Source organism: Manis javanica, chromosome 10, assembly GCF_040802235.1.
Source record: "Manis javanica isolate MJ-LG chromosome 10, MJ_LKY, whole genome shotgun sequence".
Lineage (NCBI taxonomy): Eukaryota > Metazoa > Chordata > Mammalia > Pholidota > Manidae > Manis > Manis javanica.
The window spans coordinates 24527183-24551636 of NC_133165.1; the positions used below are offsets into that span (position 1 = coordinate 24527183).

General features: G+C 47.2%; 1 protein-coding gene across 3 annotated transcripts in view; it reads right to left on the reverse strand.

Annotated features, from left to right (window-relative positions):
- The window catches only part of LOC140844015 (uncharacterized), a 153669-nt gene that overhangs the window by 106300 nt on the left and 22915 nt on the right, over positions 1–24454 (reverse strand). The gene's annotated exons all lie outside the window — the stretch shown is intronic.

The window sequence follows — 24454 nt, forward strand, 5'->3', positions numbered from 1 at the left end:
TGGAGAAATCCGCTTTATTAGGGAAAGGTGCTGGGTTATATAGGAAGGGGCATGGGGTGATTGTAGTGTTACTTCTACAGGGCTGGTGGCTATTGGATAGGTGCTGGGAGTGGGAGGGGGGAGAGAGGTGATTGGTCTTCAGGTGGTGCCCTCGGGAACCAAGGACCCGGAAGAGAAGCCGGATGTTAGCCATCTTACTGGTGGGGGCCCTTCATTTCCCCCTTTCTCCGTTATTGGGTTGTGGACGTAGCTTTCTCTCTGACTGCTTCCTGCTGAACAGGGCGGAGAAGGGAGTGAGGGCTTGAGGATTGGGAGGAAAGGGTTCATAGGACTCCCCACAGTAAGGACAAGTAGATGTGGACTTCTTCAGGTTGGAAATCAATGAAGGTTCCCTGTAACCATACGTAGAGGACTTGTTGATTCCAATGGTGCCAAGAGGATATGGGTGTCAGGAGCCAGGCGTCTGTGGCCATTGTTTCCAGGAACAGTTTCCAGTGGAGAGAAGGGTCCATCTCAGCATGTGGTGAGGAGGTCACGTGAGGGTGAGGGATCTTCTGTGGCCAAAGCTGATAGTTCCTTAGTAAAAGCTGGTTGAAAGTTTGATTAGAGATTTTTCCGACTTGGGATTTGATGAACTTTATTATACAGGGTAAGAAGAGACAGGAGAGAAGAATGATTATTATGGGGTCTGCAATGGGCCAGAGCCAGGTAAGGAGGGGGTTTGTTAGTACTGAAGAGAATGGGTTGGAATTGGAAGCAGAGTGGAGGCTGGAGGCAAGGTCGGTGAGTTTGGTAATGTCAGTTTCCACAATGCTGGATTCATTGATGTAATAGCAGCACTCTTCTCGAAGGAAGACGCAGGTGTCGCCCATTTCGGCTGTAAGCAGATCTAAGGCCCACCGGTTTTGAAGAGTGACCTTAGCTAGGAAGTGACCTGTCTTTGGAGAGAGGCTAGGGAATTGGCAGTGGATGTCAGGGCTCCATCAAGTTTGGCATTGAGATCTCTAATTGCCCATAGAGAGTGACCCAAGGCTCCTCCCGAAAACCCTGCCCCAATGGCTGAGGTGATCAAAGAGATACCGACCATGATGGGAAGGAAAGCAGCCCTTTTTGTGCGCGAGGGCAAGGGAGATTGGAGCTCAAGAAATTCTGCCATGTTGTAAAGTGTAAGCTGTGGGATTAGGGTGACGAGAATGAAGGGTATATTGGAGTTGGGAGGCAGTGAGTTGAAAAGACTGCCATTACACCAAAAGATGTGTCCCGGTTGTATGAAAGTTTTAGAGCCGGAGGTAGGGGTGTAGATAGAGAGGCAGTGAAGTGCGCTGGAGGGGGGTGGAGTTGGGCCTACACAGTGGTGGATGGTGAGATTATCTGCGTATTCTGGTTCCCATAGGGGTATGTCTGCCAGGGGGCGGAGGGGTTGTCTTTCTGCATGGAAGGAGTAGTTGGAAATATTAAGGGGCACGGCGGCCAGCAGTGGGCGCTCTAGTGATGCGCACAAGAAACAATTGACGGTGTTGAGGGTGTGGTTGAGAAAGATGGTGGTGCCTTGAATGAGCTGTAACCAAAAATAGGAGGAAAAAGAAGATGAAGAGGCGCTGTCAAGAGTTTGGATAATGACTTTTTCGGAATGTCTGATATCTGATGCAACTTGAGAGATCTGGGAATGAGAGGGAACATATTTTCGAGAGATATGAAGGGTACCGAGGGGGCTCAAGGATCCTCCATAGTAAACTGAGGCTGTGACTCCAGCAGCCCATCGAGAGTCCCAGGGATCTGGGATTGATAAGGAGAATGAGCCATTGGGATACTTCATGAAACGGTTGGAAGAGTAATACTGTGGGTACCGGGAGTTACCCATGTAGTGAATGGCGCAAGACCAGTAGGAACATCCCCCGTAGGTGTCTGGCCATTGCCTGCAATAGGCTTGTTTTTGGTCATAGAGGAAGCAGAGGTAGGGAGAATAAAGGTAGCTGTTAGTGAACACTTCGGTGGAGGGAGGAAAGTGGAGGTATAAAGGCTCAGAGCAGCCTTTCAGAGGGCAGTCTGATGTGGCAATGAGGGTAGTAACTTTTGTTTGATGCTGTGTGTAAGTCTGTCTGACTTTGAATCGTCATACAAAGGAGGCTGGGGTGGCGGGGAAGACAATAGTAATGAGGAAAAAAAGCGAGAGAGCGGTAAAGGAGGAAAATGTCATGACTCGGGTATGGATGGCAATGGGGGTGAACAGGAGATGTGGAGTTTCAAGGGATCAGAGGGATGAGGCGTGGTAGAGTAGACAGCGTCTTGGGCTGTATCCGTAGGACTCTGGATTGTGACTGATGGGTCTTGGGTGTGCAGAGAAGGTGGGTCCTGGGTATTTGGTTTCAACCTGGAGATATGAATCCAAGGGGTGACAGAGTTATCAGGCAGTAAGAGCTTGGCAGCCGAGGGGGTGCAGAGAATAACTGGGTGTGGACCTTCCCATTTTGGGGTAAGAGAGGGCCGATCCTCTGGCAGCTTATAAAACAGTAGTTGGCCGGGCTGTAAGACAGGAGGATTTTGGGAGGTGGGTGGATCAGGAAGGAGCCAAACCTGATATTTCCACAATTCAGTGCAGAGGAGAGAGAGTTGTGGAAGGGCCATATTGAGAGGAATTGGTCCTTTGTGGGAAGGGAGCCCCGGGGGTAGAATCAGGCAGCCGTACATGATCTCAAAGGGCGACAAGAAGGAAGGTTTCTTAGGGAGGGCCCGAATGCGGAGTAGAGCTAAGGGAAGTAAGCGAACCCAGTCAAGGTGTAGTTCTAGATATAGTTTGGTCAGGATGTCCTTTAGAGTCCTATTGGCTCTTTCTACTTTTCCCAAAGCTTGTGGTCGATTAGGACAATGTAAATGCCAGGGGAGCGAGAGTGACTTGGACAGGTTCTGGATAATTTGGGCAGTGAATTCAGGGCCGTTACCTGATTGGAGGGAAGTGGGCATCCCGAATATAGGAAAGATCTGGGTGAGGAGGATAGAGGCAACCGCGGACGCTCGTTTGTTAGTGGTGGGGAAAGCTTCGACCCATCCTGAAAATGTATCTACTAACACGAGTAGGTATCTGGTACACTGTACAGGGGGCATGTTAGTGAAGTCTATTTGCCAATCTGCGGCAGGGACATTACCCCTTGCTTGATGAGCTGGGAAGGGTCGGGCCTTGAGGGGGGGTATTAGGGTTAGTGCATTGGCAGATGGTGCACCTGCGGGTGATTTGGTTAACTAGGGTTTTGTCTTCAGGAGAGAGAGAGAAAAAAGATTGTAAAAAATGGATCAAGGATTGGGGGCTGGGATGGAACAGATCGTGTAAGAAGCGGAAGAGAGACTCTTTGTCCAGGGAACAGCGGGTGTCTTGTGATAAGGCTAAAACCGCAAGGGCAGACGGATTGTAGTCTGGTGTGTCTTCTGATAGGGCAACTGACCGGGCTACTCTGTCAGCTTTGTTGTTACCTCTTGCAATGGGGGAGTCATCCTTTTGATGTGATTTGCAGTGGACTATGCCTACTTGGTGTGGGAGTTGTGAAGCCTCTAGAAGTTTAGTAATTAAGGCTGAATTAGTTATGGAATTTCCTTTTGTGGTGAGGAGGCCTCATTCTTTCCATACTGCCGTGTGAGACAAGAGAATGTGGAATACGTACTTGGAGTCAGTGTACAATGTGAGAGATGTGTCTCGGGCCAGAGTGCAAACTCTGGTGGCTGCAATGAGTTCGGCCTGTTGATTGGTTGTACCAGGGGGTAGGGTTCATGCCTCAGTGACGTCTTTGAGGGAGACTACTGCATATCCTGCATAGTGGGTGCCCTCATGTTTAAAGGAGGACCCATCAGTAAACCAGATGAGGTCGGAATGTGAGAGGGCTCCTTCAGAGATCGTGGAGTGGCACGGAAGGAAGTTGTGAAGGGCTTCAGGCAATCATGCGAGGGAGTATGAGGAGAGTAGGGTAGAGGAAGAAGAGTGGGAGGATTCAGGGGCTGGCAGGGGAGGAAAGAAATGTTTGGATTGTGGAGGAAAGAGGACAGTAAGGTCAGGAGTCTGGAGGGAGGGAGAGTCTGTAAACTTTTGTAGGTTAAGAGATCTTTTAGGTGATGTGGGGACAGAATGGTAAGGGGCGCTCCGAATGTTAGTTTATGAGCTTCTTTCTGCAAGAGCTGACCAGCGGCTAATGCCCTTAGGCAGGGGGCCCATCCCCAAACTGTGGGGTCTAATTGCTTGGAGAGATAAGCTACTGGGGCAAAGGATGGGCCATAATATTGGCCTAGGACTCCTAGAGCTTGACTGGACCTCTCATGAATTTATAATGAGAAGGGTTTTGACAAATCAGGGAGATGGAGAGCTGGAGCTTCCACAAGGGCTTGATGGAGCTTAATGAAGGAGTGTCGGGGTGAGGAGGATAATGGTTCTTCAGGGGGGCCCTTGCTGAGGTCATATAGGGGTCTTGCCAACAGGGAGAAATTAGGGATCCATGCTCTAAAATACCCAGCCAGTGCTAGAAAGGAAAGGATTTTTGTCTTGGTTTTGGGAACGGGCAAGTCAGAGAGGAGTCCTTTTCTGTCTAAGGTAAAGGACTTTCTTTGTTGAGACAGAAGGAATCCTAGGTGACAGAAGGGGAAGAGATTTGAGCTTTGAAGGGGGATACCCGGTAACCTCTGGAAGCTAGAAGGTTAAGTAGAGAGGCAGTGTCAAGTTAAGACTGTTCCCACGAGGGACTACAGAGTAGAAGATCGTCTACATATTGTAATAAGGTGGACTCGGAGTGATCATGATGAAACTGTTTGAGGTCCTGAGCTAGGACTTGTCCAAAAATATGGGGACTATCTCGGAAGCCTTGTGGCAAAACTGTCCAAGTGAGTTGTTCAGAATGTCTTGTGTATGGGTCCATCCAGGTGAAGGTGAAAAAATCTTGGGAGGAGGGGTCCAGAGGGATAGAAAAAAAATGCGTCCTTGAGATCTAGGACTGAGAAGTGGGATGCCGAGGCAGGGATCTGCGATTAAAGGGTGTATGGATTTGGAACTAAGGGATGGATAGGGACAACGGCCATGTTGATGAGGCGAATGTCTTGGACAAGGCGGAAAGATTCGTTGGGTTTTTTTTTTTACAGCTAATATGGGGGTATTAAACGGGGAGTGAGTGGGTCTGAGGTAATTTTTGTTTAAGAGATCTTGAATGATGGGTTGGAGGCCTATGAGGGCTGAAGTGGTTAGGGGGTATTGGGCCTGACAGATATACTGAGAGGGCTCACGTAATTTGATAGAGGCAGGGGGACATAGGGCCACGGAGGGGCTTGTAATGTCCCAAACTTTGGGATTGACAGGGTGTATGAGGGTGGAACCAGAGCTTTCATTGGGTAGAGGGGGGTCATCAGCTATGAGGGCCATCAGAAAGGGAGTACTGGGGGCTTTGGGAGTGGATATAGTTATAGAAACGTGGAGGAGAGAAAGGATGTCCTGTCCTAGTAAAGGGATGGGACACTGGGGCATAACCAGGAAGGAGTGGGAGAAAGGTATGGGATTGTCTTGGATTGTGCATAAAAAGGGGAGAGGGTTTAATGGGAAAATCTGTTTACCTCCTACCCCGACTATAGGAGTAATGGCAGGCGTGGTAGGGCCCCGGTATTCTCGCAAGACCGAGAAGGTGGCTCCTGTATCTAGGAGGAAGGAGATGGGGCAACCGTCTACTATTAAAGTAACCCTGGGCTCCTGTTTGGTGATGGAAATGGTCAGGAGAGAAGCCTCTGGGCCCCGTCAATCTTCTTCTGCCAGCCCCACTATGTCGGGCTTAGGATGGGGGTTATTCGTCCAGCCTCCCCTTCGGGTGGTTGGGCAATCAGAGCCCCAGTGGCCCTTTTTGTGGCATCTGGGGCATGGGGTGGTAAGAGATCTGGGGGAGGGGGATGCCCTTGACCAATGTCCCTCTTTTCCACACTTGAAACAAGCTCCTCGGTGGGGGGGCTTTGAAGGGTCCCCACCAGTAAGATGGCGAACTTCCGGCTTCTCTTCCAGGTCCTCGGTTCCCGACGGCGCCACCTAAAGACCAATCACCTCTCTCCCCACTTCCACTCCCAGCACCTAGCCAATAGCCACCAGCCCTGTAGAAGTAACACCACAATCACCCCATGCCCCTTCCTATAAAACCCAGCACCTTTCCCCAATAAAGCGGATTTCTCCAGTGAATTGCTGCTGTGTGTCGCTCCTTTCCTTTCATTGGTGCCGAAACCCAGGAGATGGGACACCCCATCTGGGCCCCGTCTTCCCCCCGACACCAGCAGCAGCTTGCCTTTGTCCTCTTTTTCTGGCACTGGCTCATCACACTCACCACTCCTTTCTGGCCTTTAGGTAAGTTTTCCCCTGGAGTGGGCCACTCTTCCCCGAGCTATCACAGTGCCATTGACCGTGATTGTCCGGCAAGGCCCTGACGCTCGGGGACAAGGAGGGAACTCTCCCTCGCCTCAGGCCTTCACGGCTGTGGCGGACCCTCAGGCCCCTCCTCCAACAGCCATAAATTCCTGCCTCAGGCCTTCAATGCTGCAGCAGACCCTCAGGCACCCCCTTCAACAGCCATAAACCCCGCCTCAGGCATTTACAGCTGCGACAGACCCTCAGGCCCCTCCTCCAACAAACATAACAAGGTGACTCCTTTGTGGATGAGAATGCTCCCTTTTCCCCCTTCCTCCTTCCGTTCTGCCTGCCGAAATCAGTCCCGTCCGCCGAAAATTCCTAGTACCAGGTACCTCGTGACTCCGGCACTCTGCCTTCTTAGGGAAGTCTGGGTGATGACCCACACTTCCTAAGAAATTCCGACTCATATACGAGTTTCCGCAGACCACCAAGGATCATCAGGGACACCCTTTGTCTCCTTGCGGTCTGCCTCCAGTCCGAGGATCTCCGTTTGTCTTCCCCTGTTTGTCTCCTTCTCTGTCCTTTAGCCATGGGAGCCTCCTCATCCCTCCCTGAAAGTTCACCTCTTGAATGCCTGCTTAAGCATTTGGCCACCCTGTCCCTGATGCCTGATATAAAACCAAAACTTCTCCGTAAATATTGCTTCCAAGATTGGCCAACATACCCCCTAGACAATAACAACCAATGGCCCACAGGGGAACTCTTGATCCTAACATCACTCGTGATCTTTTTAACTACTGCCAGTGCCTGAAAAAATGGAAGGAGATTCCCTATATGGAAGCTTTTCGCCTCTGAGCTCAAAATCCCAGCCTCTGCACCACCTGCTCCGCACCCCAAGTTCTCCTAGCCTGCAAGCTGTCTCCCTCCCCTCCCCACACTCCCAGTCCCTCTTTGATTACCTTTGACCCAGCCAATGAGCCTCCGCCATACAGGCTTCCCCCTTCGGGCCCTCCCCCTCCTACAACCCCTCCACCCACCACTGCGGCAGCTGCCTCCACCCCCGCAGAAGCCTCTCGTCCTCTCCCTTCCCCCTCCTCTCCTACAACAGCCCCTCCCCCTTCCTCTACCACTGCTATCGCTGCTGCCTCCTCCCTGGCAGAAGCCTCCCGTCCTCTCCCTTCCCCCTCCTCTCCTACAACAGCCCCTCCCGTTCCTCTACCACTGCTGTCGCTGCTGCCTCCTCCCCAACAGAAACCTCCTCTCCTCTCCCTTCCCCTCCTCTCCTACAACAGCCCCTCCCCCTTTCACTACCACTGCCATCGCTGCTGCCTCCTCCCCCACAGAAGTCTCCCATCCTCTCCATTCCCCCTCCTCTACTCCCTCCACCACCATCTCCACCCCCACCTCACCCCCTCTGCCTCCGTCCCCCTCACCTTCCCCCCTCCCGCAGATCGAGCCTGAGACTTTCAGCCCCCCTCCAGCTAAGTCCCAAGAGCCTCCTCCGTCTTTGCCTCCTCAGACTCGGTCCTGACGGCCTCCCAAAATTATTGCGTCTTTGCCCCCATCACCTGTCTCCCCCCCACAGACTGAGCCAAAACCCTTCAGTCCCCCTCAGACTCGGTGCCAAGGGCCTTCCAAAATTACTGCCCCCCTCCGGGAAGTAGCAGGATCCAAAGGCATCGTGCGCATTCATGTCCCTTTCTCCCTACAACATCTAGCCCAACTAGAGAAACGCTTACATTCCTTTTCCACTGATCCCACAACATACATCAGGGAGTTTCAATGGACCCTCCAGTCTTACAGCCTCACACATCATGACATTTTCATGCTCCTAGCCAATACTCTCCTCCCTGAAGAGCGTAGATGAGTTTGGGACTTCGCCTAAATGCACGCTACCGAAACCCACAGGACTGACCCCACCTACCCCCCTGGCCCCACTGCTGTCCCCGAACAAGACCCACACTAGGATTATAACACCGCCATTTTTGCCTCCTGCTTAATAGCAGGTCTGAAAAAGGCAGCTCGTAAAGTAGTCAATTTTCAAAAGCTCCAAGACATAATTCAAAAGAGAGATGAAACCCCCTCCGAGTTCTTAGACAGACTCACTCAAGCCCTATTACAGTATACCAGCCTGGACCCAGAAACGCCTGATGGAAGACATGTCTTTATGACATACTTCCTAGCTCAAAGCTACCCCGACATTAAAGCTAAACTCAAAAAGGTAGAACAGGGCCCCGCTACCCCACAGACTGAGATCCTAACAGTGGCCTTTAAAGTCTTCCATAACCGGGAGGAGGAGAAAGAATGCCGTAAACAAAAGGCTGATCAGGCAAATTTCCAAATGTTGGTCAACCTGATAAAACCACAACCTGGGCACCCCTCTACAAACAAGCCCCTCTGAGGGAGCTTGTTTCAAGTGTGGAAAAGAGGGGCATTGGTCAAGGGTGAGCCCCTCCCCCAGATCTCCTACCACCCCATGCCCCAGATGCCACAAAAAGGGCCACTGGGGCTCTGATTGCCCAACCACCCGAAGGGGAGGCTGGACGAACAACCCCCATCCTAAGCACGCCATACTGAGGCTGGCAGAAGAAGATTGACGGGGTCCGGGGGCTTCTCGCCCGACCATTTCCATCACCAAACAGGAGTCCAGGGTTACTTTAATAGTAGACGGTTGCCCCATCTCCTTCCTCCTAGATATAGGAGCCACCTTCTCAGTCTTGCGAGAATACCGGGGCCCTACCACGCCTGCCATTACTCCTATAGTTGGGGTAGGAGGTAAACAGATTTTCCCATTAAACCCTCCCCCCTTTTATGCACAATCCAAGACAATCCCATACCTTTCTCTCACTACTTCCTGGTTATGCCCCAGTGTCCCATCCCTTTACTAGGACGGGACATCCTTTCTCTCCTCCACATTTCCATAACTATATCCACTCCCACAGCCCCCAGTACTCCCTTTCTGATGGCCCTCATAGCCGACGACCCCCCTCTACCCAATGAAAGCTCCGGCTCCACCCTCATACACCCTGTCAATCCCAAAGTTTGGGACATTACAAGCCCCTCCATGGCCCTATGTCCCCCTGCCTCTATCAAATTATGTAACCCCTCTCAGTATATCTGTCAGGCCCAATACCCCCTAACCACTTCAGCCCTCATAGGCCTCCAACCCATCATTCAAGATCTCTTAAACAAAAATTACCTCAGACCCACTCACTCCCCGTTTAATACCCCCATATTAGCTGTTAAAAAAAAAACCAACGAATCTTTCCACCTTGTCCAAGACCTTCACCTCATCAACATGGCCGTTGTCCCTATCCATCCCTTAGTTCCAAATCCATACACCCTTTAATCGCAGATCCCTGCCTCGGCATCCCACTTCTCAGTCCTAGATCTCAAGGACGCATTTTTTTCTATCCCTCTGGACCCCTCCTCCCAAGATTTTTTCACCTTCACCTGGATGGACCCATACACAAGACATTCTGAACAACTCACTTGGACAGTTTTGCCACAAGGCTTCCGAGATAGTCCCCATATTTTTGGACAAGTCCTAGCTCAGGACCTCAAACAGTTTCATCATGATCACTCCGAGTCCACCTTATTACAATATGTAGACGATCTTCTACTCTGTAGTCCCTCGTGGGAACAGTCTTAACTTGACACTGCCTCTCTACTTAACCTTCTAGCTTCCAGAGGTTACCGGGTATCCCCCGTCAAAGCTCAAATCTCTTCCCCTTCTGTCACTTACCTAGGATTCCTTCTGTCTCAACAAAGAAAGTCCTTTACCTTAGACAGAAAAGGACTCCTCTCTGACCTGCCCATTCCCAAAACCAAGACAGAATTCCTTTCCTTTCTAGCACTGGCTGGGTATTTTAGAGCATGGATCCCTAACTTCTCCCTGTTGGCAAGACCCCTATATGACCTCAGCAAGGGCCCCCCTGAAGAACCATTATCCTCCTCACCCCGACACTCCTTCATTAGGCTCCATCAAGCCCTTGTGGAAGCCCCAGCTCTCCATCTTCCTGATTTGTCGAAGCCCTTCTCATTATACATTCATGAGAGGTCCAGTCAAGCTCTAGGAGTCCTAGGCCAATATTATGGCCCATCCTTTGCCCCAGTAGCTTATCTCTCCAAGCAATTAGACCCCACAGTTTGGGGATGAGCCTCCTGCCTACGTGCATTAGCCGCTGGACAGCTCTTGCAGAAGGAAGCTCATAAACTGATATTTAGGGCGCCCCTTACCATTCTGTCCCCACATCACCTAAAAGATCTCTTAACCTACAAAAGTTTACGGACTCTCCCTCCCTCCAGACTCCTGACCTTACTGTCCTCTTTCCTCCAAAATCCCGTTCACCCCCTTTGCCATCCATACCCGAATCATGATTTTTTCCTCCTTTACTGCTCTCACTTTTTTTTCCTCATTTCTATTGTCTTCCCTGCCACCCCAGCCTCCTTTGTATGGCGATTCAAAGTCAGACAGACTTACACACAGCATCAAACAAAAGTTACTGTCCTCATTGCCACATCAGACTGCCCTCTGAAAGGCTGCTCTGAGCCTTTATACCTCCACTTTCCTCCCTCCACCGAAGTGTTCACCAGCAGCTACCCTTATTCTCCCTTCCTCTGCTTCCTCTATGACAAAAAACAAGCCTATTGCAGGCGATGGCCAGACACCTACAGGATATGTCCCTACTGGTCTTGCACCATTCACTACATGAGTAACTCCTGGTACCCACAGTATTACTCCTCCAAACGTTTCATGAAATATCCCAATGGCTCATTCTCCTTATCAATCCCAGATCCCTGGGACTCTCGATGGGCTGCCAGAGTCACAGCCTCAGTTTACTATGGGGGGTCCTCGAACCCCCACGGTACCCTTCATATCTCTCGAGAGTATGTTCCCTCTCATTCCCAGAGCTCTCAAGTTGCATCAGATATCAGACATTCCGAAAAAGTCATTATCCAAACTCTTGACGGCGCCTCTTCATCTTCTTATTCCTCCTACTCTTAGTTACAGCTCATTCAAGACACCACCATCTTTCTCAACCACACCCTCAACACCGCCAATTGTTTCTTGTGCGCATCACTACAGCGCCCACTGCTGGCCGCCGTGCCCCTTAATATTTCCAACTACTCCTTCCATGCAGAAAGACAACCCCTCTGCCCCCTGGCAGGCATACCCCTATGGGAACCAGAATACGCAGATAATCTCACCATCCACCACTGTGTAGGCCCAACTCCACCCCCCTCCAGCGCACTTCACTGCCTCTCTATCTACACCCCTACCTCCAGCTCTAAAACTTTCATACAACCGGGACACATCTTTTGGTGTAATGGCAGTCTTTTCAACTCACTGCCTCCCAACTCCAATATACCCTTCATTCTCGTCACCCTAATCCCACAGCTTACACTTTACAACATGGCAGAATTTCTTGAGCTCCAATCTCCCTTGCCCTCGCGCACAAAAAGGGCTGCTTTCCTTCCCATCATGGTCGGTATCTCTTTGATCACCTCAGCCATTGGGGCAGGGTTTTCGGGAGGAGCCTTGGGTCACTCTGTATGGGCAATTAGAGATCTCAACGCCAAACTTGATGGAACCCTGACATCCACTGCCGATTCTCTAGCCTCTCTCCAAAGACAAGTCACTTCGCTAGCTAAGGTCACCCTTCAAAACCGGCGGGCCTTAGATCTGCTTACAGCCGAAATGGGCGACACCTGCGTCTTCCTTCGAGAAGAGTGCTGCTATTACATCAATGAATCCAGCATTGTGGAAACTGACATTACCAAACTCACCGACCTTGCCTCCAGCCTCCACTCTGCTTCCAATTCCAACCTATTCTCTTCAATACTAACAAACCCCCTCCTTACCTGGCTCTTGCCCATTGCAGGCCCCATAATAATAATTCTTCTCGCCTGTCTCTTCTTACCCTGTATAATAAAGTTCATCAAATCCCAAGTCAGAGAAATCTCTAATCAAACTTTCAACCAGCTTTTACTCAGGAACTATCAGCTTCTGGCCACAGAAGATCCCTCACCCTCACGTAACCTCCTCACCTCACGCTGAGGTGGACCCCTCTCTCTGCTGGAAACTGTTCCTGGAAACAATGGCCGCAGATGCCTGGCTTCTGGCACCCATATCCTCTTGGCACCATTGGAATCAACAAGTCCTTGACCTATGGTTACAGGGAACCTTCATTAATTTCCAACCTGAAGAAGTCCACATCTACTCGTCCTTACTGTGGAGAGTCCTATGAACCCTTTCCTCCCAATCCTCAAGCCCTCACTCCCTTCTCTGCCCCCATTCAGCAGGAAGCAGTCAGAAAGAAAGCAATGTCCACAACCCCATAGAGAAGAAAGGGGGGGATGAAGGGCCCCCACCAGTAAAATGGCGAACTCCCGGCTTCTCTTCCGGGTTCTCGGTTCCCGACGGCGCCACCTAAAGACCAATCACCTCTCTCCCCTCTCCCACTCCCAGCACCTAGCCAATAGCCACCAGCCCCATAGAAGTAACACCACAAACACCCCGTGCCCCTTCCTATATAACCCAGCACCTTTCCCCAATAAAGCGAATTTCTCCGGTGAATTGCTGCTGTGTGTCGCACCTTTCCTTTCAGGCTTGTTTGTAGACGGGCACCCAGTTTGTGGTTTTATCAGCTTGGCCAACATTTGGAAATTTGCCTGATCAGCCTTTTGTTTACGGCATTCTTTCTCCTCCTCCCAGTTATGGAAGACTTTAAAGGCCACTGTTAGGATCTCAGTCTGTGGGGTAGCGGGGCCCTGTTCTACCTTTTTGAGTTTAGCTTTAATGTCGGGGTAGCTTTGAGCTAGGAAGTATGTCATAAGGACATGTCTTCCATCAGGCGTTTCTGGGTCCAGGCTGGTATACTGTAATAGGGCTTGAGTGAGTCTGTCTAAGAACTCGGAGGGGGTTTCATCTTTCTTGAATTATGTCTTGGAGCTTTTGAAAATTGACTACTTTACGAGCTGCCTTTTTCAGACCTGCTATTAAGCAGGAGGCAAAAATGTCTCGAGAGCGGAGACCCATGGCGGTGTTATAATCCCAGTGTGGTTCTTGTTCAGGGACAGCAGTGGGGCCAGGGGGATAGGTGGGGTCAGTCCTGTGGGTTTCGGTAGCATGCGTTTGGGCAAAGTCCCAAACTCATCTACGCTCTTTAGGGAGAAGAGTATTGGCCAGTAGCATGAAAATGTCATGATGTGTGAGGCTGTAAGACTGGAGGGTCCATTGAAACTCCCTGATGTATGTTGTGGGATCAGTTGAAAAGGAACCTAAGCGTTTCTCTAGTTGGGCTAAATCTCCTAAGGAGAAAGGGACGTGAACGTGCACGATGCCTTTGGATCTTGCTACCTCCCGGAGGGGGGCAATAATTTTGGGAGGCCCTCAGGACCGAGTCTGAGGGGGACTGAAGGGTTCTGGCTCAGTCTGTGGGGGGAAAACAGGTGATGGGTGCAAAGATGCAATAATTTTGGGAGGCCCTCGGGACCGAGTGAGGGGGCAAAGATGGAGGAGACTCCTGAAACTTAGAGGGGGGCTGAAAGGCTCAGGCTTGATCTGCGGGAGGGGGTGAAGTGAGGGGGATGAAGGTAGAGGGGGTGAGGTGGGGGAGGAGATGGTGGTGGAGGGAGGAGGGGAGGGGGAAGGGAGAAGATGAGAGGCTTCTGGAGGGGTGGAGGCAGCAGCGTTGGCGGTGGTAGAGGAAGGGGAGGGGCTGTTGTAGGAGAGGAGGGGGAAGGGAGAGGATGGGAGGCTTCTGTGGGGGTGGAGGCAGCAGCCGCTGTGGTGGTAGAGGAAGGGGAGGGGCTGTTGTAGGAAAGGAGGGAGAAGGGAGAGGATGGGAGGCTTCTGCATGGGTGGAGGCAGCCGAAGGGTGGAGGGTGGAGGGATTGTAGGAGGGGGAGAGGCCGAAGGGTGAAGCCTGTATGGCGGAGGCTCGTAGGCTGTGTCAAAGGTAATCGAAGAGGGACTGGGAGTGTGGGGAGGGGAGGGAGACAGCTTGCAGGCTAGGAGAACTTGGGGCAGGGAGCAGGTGATGCAGAGGCTGGGATTTTGAGCTTGTAGGTGAAAAGCTTCTATATAGGGAATCTCCTTCCATTTTTTCAAGCACTGGCAGTAGTTAAAAAGATCGCGAGTGATGTTAGGATCAATTGTTCCCCCTGCAGGCCATTGGTTGTTATTGTCTAAGGGGTATGTCGGCCAATCTTGGGAGCAATATTTCTGGAGAAGTTTTGGTTTTATATCAGGTGTCAGGGAGAGGGTAGCCAGATGCTTAAGCAGGCATTCAAGAGGTGAACTTTCAGGGAGGGATGAGGAGGCTCCCATGGCTAAAGGACAGAGAAGGAGACAAACAGGGGAAGATGTATGGAGATCCTCGGACTGGAAGGAGACCACAAGGAGACAAAGGGCATCCCCGATGATCCTTGGTGGTCTGCGGAAACTCGTATACGAGTTGGAATTTCTTAAGAAGTGTGGGTCATCACCCAGACTTCTCTAAGAAGGCAGAGTGCAGGAGTCACGAGATACCTAGTACTAGGAATTTTTGGCAGATGGAACGGATTTCGGTGGATGGAACGGAAGGAGGAGGGGGAAAAAGGGAGCGTTCTCATCTGCAAAGGAGTCACCTCGTTTATGGCTCTTGGGGGAGGGGTCTGAGGTTCTGCCGCAGCTGTGAAGGCCTTAGGCTGGGGGATTTCCCTCCTCATCCCCAAGCGTCAGGGCCTTGCCAGACAATCATGGTCAATGGCACTGCGATAGCTCGGGGGAGAGTGGCCCACCCCGGGGAAATTTTGCTTAAAAAGTTTCGGCACTGATGGAAGTGGCGGTGAGTGCGTTTATGACTGTCGGAGGAGGGGCCTGAGGGTCTGCCACAGCCGTGAAGGACTGAGGCGGGGAGAGTTCCCTCCTCGTCCCCAAGCATCAGGGCCTTGCTGGACGATCACGGTCAATGGCACTGTGATAGCTCGGGGAAGAGTGGCCCACTCCGGGGGAAAACTTACCTAAAGGCCAGAGAGGAGTGGTGAGTTTGATGAGCCAGCGCCAGAAAAAGAGGACAAGGGCAAGCTGCTGCTGGTGTCGGGGGGAAGACGGGGCCCAGTTGGGGTGTCCTGTCTCCCAGGTTTCGGCACCAATGAAAGGAAAGGAGTGACACAGCAGCAATTCACTGGAGAAATCCGCTTTATTAGGGAAAGGTGCTGGGTTATATAGGAAGGGGCATGGGGTGATTGTGGTGTTACTTCTATGGGGCTGGTGGCTATTGGCTAGGTGCTGGGAGTGGGAGTGGGGAGAGAGGTGATTGGTCTTCAGGTGGCGCCGTCGGGAACCGAGGACCCGGAAGAGAAGCCAGACGTTCGCCATCTTACTGGTGGCCGCCCTTCAATTATCACATACATTGTCATTTTACTTTTACTCATAACATTTCAGGATAAAACTTTGCCACATTGCCATATGGTCTTCATATTGACCACTTTAAAAAAAATTGAGGTATCATTGATAGACAATCTCACATAGGGTGCAAATGTACAACACAGTGGTTCAACAGTTACCCATATTATTAAATCCTTACTACCTCTAGTGTGGTTACTATCACTGTTGAAAGATGTTACAGAATCATTGACTATATCCTCCACGTTGTACAGCCATCCCTGTGACTAGCTTACATTGTGGTGGTGAATTATTGTGCCCCTTTATCCCTCTCATCCTACCCCCTGCACCCACCCCAACCACTCCCCCTTGGTACACACTAGTCACTTCTCAGTGTCTATGAGTGTATTGACCCCTTTTGTGGAGTTCATAATCCATCACTAGTCCATCATTTTTCATGTAGCAGAATTTGTAAAATCTTTGACTCTACTCATAGAAACAGCTTATTTTCCTCCCTTCAGTTTTTTTCTGTTTGTCATTCTTGCTATAAATAATGATGCAGTTAACACTTTTGTTTGAGGGAGTTTTCCTTCCTTGAAATTGATAGTGTGTAAGCTAATGTCTTTAGGATGATTTCCCTGAAGGAGCATTAACATGTGTTGGTCCTTCTTAGTTGCCCTGTCTTTCAAACTTGTAGTGATTTAAAATACTTCCAGGAAGAATGAGGACTCTAGTGGCAGCAGAGCCTGGCCGGAGATTCAGGGTTCAACAGTGAGGAGACATTTATTGGCTGACAGTTTGGTGCACCTTCTATTACTTAGAAGAGGGCTGTATTGTTGGTCTCTGTCAAAGTGAATTAAGCAGACCTACCAAAAAATGTCTTGTTGGGGTCATGGGTGTGTTAGCCAAGATTCTTTTCAATTGTGTGTGGCAGAAGCTGATTTCAGCACAATGGGAACTTAAAGTGTCTTGTAGTGGAAAAGCCTAGAGATAAGGCTGTCTTTCGGCTCAGTTGTATTCAAGTGCTAGAGTCATCAGGACTACCTTTCTGTCCCACTCACAACTCTTCTTTCCTTTCTTAGCTTCATGAGGGTGCCTCGTCCATGGAGGCGAGATGGTTACTACCGGCTCCTGGTCACATCCTGCAGTGTAGCAATGCCCGAAGGAAGAGCGGGCTTCAGAAGTCCTCGGGCTGACTCACCATCCTGGAACCCATCACTGTGACTCTGGGTGACCAGGTCTGGGTCATATGCCCAGTCCAGAGCCCGAAGGCAGTGTCTGACCTACTTGTTGTCTGGGTAGAGGCTGAAGTAAAGGTGAAGGGCTGTTGTGATTTTGAATGGGGTGGTCAGGGAAGACCTCGCAGAGAAGGTGGTACTGAGCAGAGACCTGAGGGAGGGGAGAGTGACTCCTGGGTTTTGCTCCTGAGCAGCTGGAAGGGGTAAGAATTACCTTTTACTGAGGTGGGAAGGCAGTGAAGGAGCAGGTTTGGGTGTGGGGTGAAGAAGTTTGAAGCCTCCAGGGAGAGTGAGGACTGTTCAGGGCAGCACCCCACGGGGCCTGTGCTCCTGGGCTCCCTAAAAGGAGGGAACCTTGCGCACTCACATCTCATTTTTCCTTGCCTGAGTCTGCACATCTTGTAATCTGCTCTTTACTCCCCCATCATATAAAAGAAAAAAACAACAACGAGAACCCACAATGACATTAAAGACTATTGTGAAAACATAGAATATACATATAAATATTGCCTCTTTAGCACATTAAACATTTGGACTTTTAGGTGTTCCCCTTCTGTCCTTGTTGAAAGCATATGCATTTCATATAATTGCATGAGTCTACTCTGAACTAGTGTTTCCACTTATAGTTGAGCACCTATCCATGTTCCTTCTCACCACAGTTATTGAAAAAGGCTGAGTGCCATTCCACCAAATGGATGTACCACAGTTATTTAACCTTTCTCCCATTGTAGGAAAAGAGAGTAAATTCATTTATAGTGTTCTAGGGTGGAACTGGCACTTGGTTTCTGCAAAGGGCCAGGTAGTAAATAGTTTCTGCTTTGTGGGCCATCTGGTCTCCGTTCCAACTACTCAGCGCTGTTGCTGTACTACAAAAGCCATGAAGGCCGTAAGTAGGTGGAAGGATGTGCTGTGCTCCCATTAAACTTATTTAAACTTTTAATTCCTTCATGAGAAGATGGAAATTAAAGCAAGTGATGAATGTACAGTACCGTACTCAGCACCTGGAAGATGGAGACACTGGTGAAATAGGTATTTGGGACCTTTCTCAGTTCCGCCATCCCTCCTCCTTAGCTAAGTTTCTGAAGTATCAAGCGGTTATTGTGATATTTCTGTAGATTTTACTATGCACTGCCACATGGCTTCCCAGAATTCATTGCACCAAGATGTGGTGTCCAGTAGCACATCCGTGGCTCCCAGTTGTTTTACCAGCATTAGGGAACTTCGTTTTAAGTGTTTCTTGGTGAATTTGGTGGTTATATAATGTAGTAAGTTTATAATTTGTATTTTCTTCAGCCATGGGGGAAGATACATTCTCTCTTCAATGTGCTGGCACAGTGCCTTTTTAGTGTTTTTTGTTCTTTGTTTTTCTAAAGCAGGGATTGGGAAACTGGGCTGGCCACCTGTTTTGTGTATAAAGTTTTATTGGAATACAGACCCATCTATTCACTGACTTTTTTTTATTAAAGTCTGATTGATATACACTCTTATGAAGGTTTCACGTGAAAAAACAATGTAGTTACTACATTTACCCATAGTATCAAGTCCCCACCCACACTCCAATGCAGTCACTGTCCATCAGTACAGCAAGATGCCACAGAGCCACTATGTGCCTTCTCTGGGCTACACTGTTTTCCCCGTGATCCCCCACACCATGTGTACTAAGCATAATACCTCTCGATCCCCTTCTCCCTCCCTCCCTACCTGCCCTCCCCAAACCCTCCCCTTTGGTAACCACTAGTTCATTCTTGGAGTCTCTGAGTCTGCTCCTATTTTGTTCCTTCAGTTTTGCTTCATTGTTACACTGCACACATGAGGGAAATCATTTGGCATTTGTCTTTCTCCACCTGGCTTATTTCACTGAGCATAATGTCCTTCAGCTCCATCCATGTTGCTGCGAATGGTAGAATTTGTTTCTTTCTTGTGGCCAAATAGTATTCCATTGTGTATATGTACCACATCTTCTTTATCCATTCATCTACTGATGGACATTTAGGTTGGTTCCATATCTTGTCTATTGTAAAAAGTGCTGCGATAAACATAGGGGTGCATATGTCTTTCTGAATCTGAGAAGTGGTAGTCTTTGGGTAAATTCGAAGGAGTGGGATTCTTGGGTCAAATGGTATTTCTATTTTTAGTTTTTGAGGAACCTCCATATTGCTTTTCACAGTGGTTGAACTAGCTTACATTCCCACCAGCAGTGTAGGAGGGTTCCCCTTTCTCCGCATCCTCGCCAGCATTTGTTGTTCCTAGTCTTTTCGATGCTGGCCATCCTTTCTCGTGTGAGGTGATATATCATTGTGGTTTTAATTTGCGCTCCCCTAATGATTAGTGATGTGGAGCATCTTTTCAGGGTCTGTTGGCCATCTGAATTTCTTCTTTTGACAAATGTCTCTTCATATCCTCTGCCTATTTTTTTTTTTTGAGGTTTCAAGCTGCTGCTGCAAAATTTATTATTCAAACACCAAGATATATATTGTTCCTTTTTGCGGAACAGGGAACATAAGTTTTTTTGGCAAAAGTTCAGAGGATTGCAATCTCAGCGATAAGCATCTTAACAGGACCTTCTCAGTTTCAAATTGTACAGGAAAGGGATATTTTTACCATTTGCGGTTACCATGCTAGACATTGTGGTTAATACATTATGACGTGCATTCTCAAAGCCAGTTTAGATTGTTTTCTAAAACTTGTAAAATTTCTCTCATAGTTCTAGGATGACCATAAACATTATATTTTATAGGATGAGTAGTTTTTCCATAATTAGCCAGAAATATAAACACTTGCCATCTCAATTGCCATTGTTGTTCTGCTGTCAATGTGCATCATGGAGCACGTGCTCTTTTTTTTTTTTTTTTATTTTTTATTTTTTTGAGAGGGCATCTCTCATATTTATTGATCAAATGGTTGTTAACAACAGTAAAATTCAGTATAGGGGGGTCAACGCTCAATGTTCAATCATTAATCCATCTCAAGCCTAATTCTCGTCAGTCTCCAATCTTCTGAAGCATAACGAACAAGTTCTTACATGGTGAACGAATTCTTACATAGTGAATAAATTCTTACATGGTGAACAGTACAAGGGCAGTCATCACAGAAACTTTCGGTTTTGATCATGCAATATGACCTATAAACAATCAGGTCAAATATGAATATTCGTTTGATTTTTGTACTTGATCTATATGTTGATCCCCCATTTCTCCTACTATTATTATTATTTTTATTTTTAATAAAATGCTGAAGTGGTAGGTAGATGCAAGATAAAGGTAGAAAACATAGTTTAGTGCTGTAAGAAGGCAAATGTAGATGATCAGATGATCAGGTGTGTGCCTATGGACTAAGTATTAATCCAGGCTAGACAAGGGCATCAAGACATCCACGGATGCAGAAGATTTCTCTCAAAGCAGTGGGGGGTGAGGTTCTGAGCCTCACCTCTGTTGATCCCCAAATTCTCACCTGATGGCCCCCCTGCGACTGTGCCTGTCTTAGGTTGTTCCTCCCTTGAGGAATCTTACCCGTCTCTGGCTAACCAGTCATCTTCTGGGGCCATACAGGGAAATGTAAAGTTGGTAAGTGAGAGAGAAGCCATATTGTTTGCAAAGGTTAGCTTTTTACTTCTTTGCAGATTTATGCCCTGTGGCTTCTATGCCCAGCACTTGTCTCAAGGTATCTTTACCACCTGGAGGAATTATGATACTCGGTAAATTCGATATGAGGCACGAATTCTATTTAAGGGTTGTAATTAGGAAGGAAGAAGAAAAGCTATAGATGTAGCATACGAAGGAAACTTGGGAGGATTGATTATTTCTTTGACATATCTTCTTGTATAGTACCTTAAGTATGTATAGGTTTTAAACTACTAACTAATTTGCACACATATATTAACATAATAGGAATACGGTGACATAAACAAAGCAAATCTATAATTACCATCCATCTCCAGTGAAGCCAAGAAAACCATTTAGGCACCCTAGGCATTTGTGAAAATTTATCTATGATATGATGGATATTGTCCAACTGTACTTGAACCATCAGACAAATTAAAGCAGCCCATTTCTGGGATCTGTTCACATCCCATATGTTCTTTTAACCATAGATAGTCTATAGTCATGAGATTTTGGAGTGCTACAACTTGCACCCCTCCCAACTCCTGGTTGAGTTCCAACAGTACAGATCCGGTCAAATTCGTTGTCTCACTGTATGCACATGCCAGCCTAGACATCTCCCTCCTCATTCTTATGGCAAGTCCAGGAGATGGTGGGCTGGATGCAGCCACAACCGCAGCATCGCCCGAATCCCTGTGGAGGCTTTTTGATGATCATCCCCCGGCACAAGTCCTCCAGAGAGTGCTGATGCCGGAAGCTCCTCCTCATATCGTATCTTAGTTCATTTTCTGGGTATCCAAGCTAGGCCTTGATCTCCTGCATAGAAACAAACAGACCCTTTGCCCACACTTTGACATGCCCTCTATACCACTGTCCTCTGCCTATTTTTTGATCGGGTTATTTGCTTTTTGGGTGTTGAGATGTGTAAGTTCTTTATATATTTTGGATTTTAACCCCTTGTTGGATATGTCATTTACAAATATATTCTCCCATACTGTAGGATGCCTTTTTGTTCTGTTGATGATGCCCTTTCCATACAAAAACTTTTTAGTTGGATGTAGTCCCATGAGTTCATTTTTGCTTTTGTTTCCCTTTCTCGAGGAGATGCATTCAGGAAGAAGTTGCTCATGCTTATATTCAGGAGATGTTTGCCTGTGTTGTCTTCTAAGAGTTTTATGGTTTCATGACTTACATTCAAATCTTTAATCCATTTTGAGTTTACTTTTGTGTATGGTGTTAAACAATAATCCAGTTTCATTCTCTTGCATGTAACTGTCCAGTTTTGCCAACACAAGCTGTTAGAAGAGGCTGTCATTTCCCCATTGTATTTTCATGGCTCCTTTATCATATATTAATTGATCATACATGGTTTGGTTTATATCAGGGCTCTCTATTCTGTTCCATTGGTCTAAGGGGCTGTCCTTGTGCCAGTACCAAATTGTCTTGATTACCATGGCTTTGTAGTAGAGCTTAGAGTTGGGGAGCTTAATTCCCCCTGCCTTATTCTTCCTTCTCAGGATTGCTTTGACTATTCGTGGTCTTTTGTGGTTCCATATGAATTTTAGGACGATTTTCTCTAGTTTATTTAAGAATGCTGGTGGTATTTTGATAGGAATTGCATTGAATCTGTAGATTGCTTTAGGCAGGATGGCCATTTTGACAATATTAATTCTTCCCATCCATGAGCACAGGATGTGTTTCCATTTATTGGTATCTTCTTTAATTTCTCTCATGAGTGTCTTATAGTTCTCAGAGTTCTCTTTCACTTCCTTGTTTAGGTTTGTTCCTAGGTATTTTATTGTTTTTGATGCAGTTGTGAATGGAATTGTTTTCCTGATTTCTCTCTCTGATAGTTCATTGTTAGTGTATAGGAATGCCACAGATCTCTTTGTATTAATTTTGTATCATGCAACTTTGCTGAATTCAGATATTAGATCTAGTAGTTTTGGAGTGGATTCTTTAGGGTTTTTTATGTACAATTGCATGTTATCTGCAAACAGGGACAGTTTAACATCTTCCCTGACAATCTGGATGCCTTTTATTTCTTTGCATTGTCTGATCACCGTGGCTAGGACCCCCAGTATTGTGTTGAATAGAAGTGGGGAGAGTGGGCATCCTTGTCTTCTTCCTGATCTTAAAGTAAAAGCTTTCAGCTTTTCGCGTTTAAGTATAACGTTGGCTGTGGGTTTGTCATATATGGCCTTTATTATGTTGAGGTACTTGCCCTCTATTCCCATTTTGTTGAGTTTTTATCATGAATGGATATTCTATTTTGTCAAAGGCTTTTTCAGCATCTGTGGAGATGATCATGTGGTTTTTGCCCTTTTTATTGATGTGGTGGATGATGTTGATGCATTTTTGAATGTTGTACTATCCTTGCATCCCTGGAATAAATCCTACTTGATTATAATGGATGGTCTTTTTGATGTGTTTTTGAATTTGGTTTGCTAATATTTTGTTGAGTATTTTTGCACCTATGTTCATCAGGGATATTGGTCTGTAATTTTCTTTTTTTGTGGTTTCTTTGCCTGGTTTTGGTATTAGAGTGATGCTGGCCTCATAAAATGGGTTTGGAAGTATTCCCTCTTCTATTTTTTGGAAAACGTTAAGAAGAATGGGTATTAGGTCTTCACTAAATGTTTGATAAAATTCAGTGGTGAAGCCAAGTGGTCCAAGGGTTTTGTTCATAGGTAGTTTTTGATTAGCAGTTCAATTTTGTTGCTGGTAATTGGTCTGTTCAGATTTTATGTTTCTTGCTTGGTTAGCCTTGGAAGGTTGTATTTTTCTGGAAAGTTGTCCATTTGTTCCAGGTTATCCAGTTTGTTAGAATATAATTTTTCACAGTATTCTCTAATAATTCTTTGTATTTCTGTGGTGTCAGTCGTGATTTTTCCTTTCTCATTTGTGATTCTGTTTATGTTTGTAGACCCTGTTATTTTCTTGATAAGTCTTGCTAGGGGTTTATCTATTTTGTTTATTTTCTCAAAGAACCAGCTCTTGCTTTCATTGATTCTATTGTTTTTTTCTTCTCAGTTTTATTTATTTATGCTCTAATATTTATTATTTCCCTCCTTCTACTGTCTTTGGGCTTCAATTTTTCTTCTTTTCCTAGTTTCATTAATTGTTAGTTTAGATTGCTTATATGGGATTGTTCTTCTTTCCTGAGGTAGGCCTGTATTGCAATATACTTTCTTCTTAGCACGGCCTTGGCTGTGTCCCACAGATTTTGCGGTGTTGAATTATTGTTGTCATTTGTCTCCATATATTGCTTGATCTCTGTTTTTATTTGGTCCTTTTCCCATTGGTTATTTAGGAGCATGTTGTGAAACCTCCATGTGTTTGTGGGGTTTTTCATTTTCTTTGGGTTATTTATTTCTAGTTTCATACCTTTGTGGTCTGAGAAACTGGTTGGTACAATTTCAGTCTTTTTGAATTTACTGAGGCTCTTTTTGTGGCCTAGTATATGATCTATTCTTGAAAATGTTCCATGTGCACTTGAGAATGTGTATTCTCCTGCTTTTGAGTGTAGAGTTCTGTAGATGTCTGTAAGGTCCATCTATTTTATTGTGTTTTTCAATGCCTCTGTCTCCTTTCTTATCTTCTGTATGGTTGATCTGTCCTTCACAGTGAGTGGAGTGTTGAATTCTCCTAGAATGAATCATTGTGTTGTATTTCCCCTTTTAATTCTGTTAGTATTTGTTTCACATATGTAGATATTCATCTGTTGGGAGCATAGATATTTATAATGGTTATATCTTCTTGTTTGATTGACCTCTTTATCATTATGTAATGTCCTTCTTTGTCTCTTGTGATTTTCTTTGTTTTGAAGTCTATTTTGTCTGATACAACTACTGCAACTCCTGTTTTTTTCTCTCTATTAGTTACATGAAATATC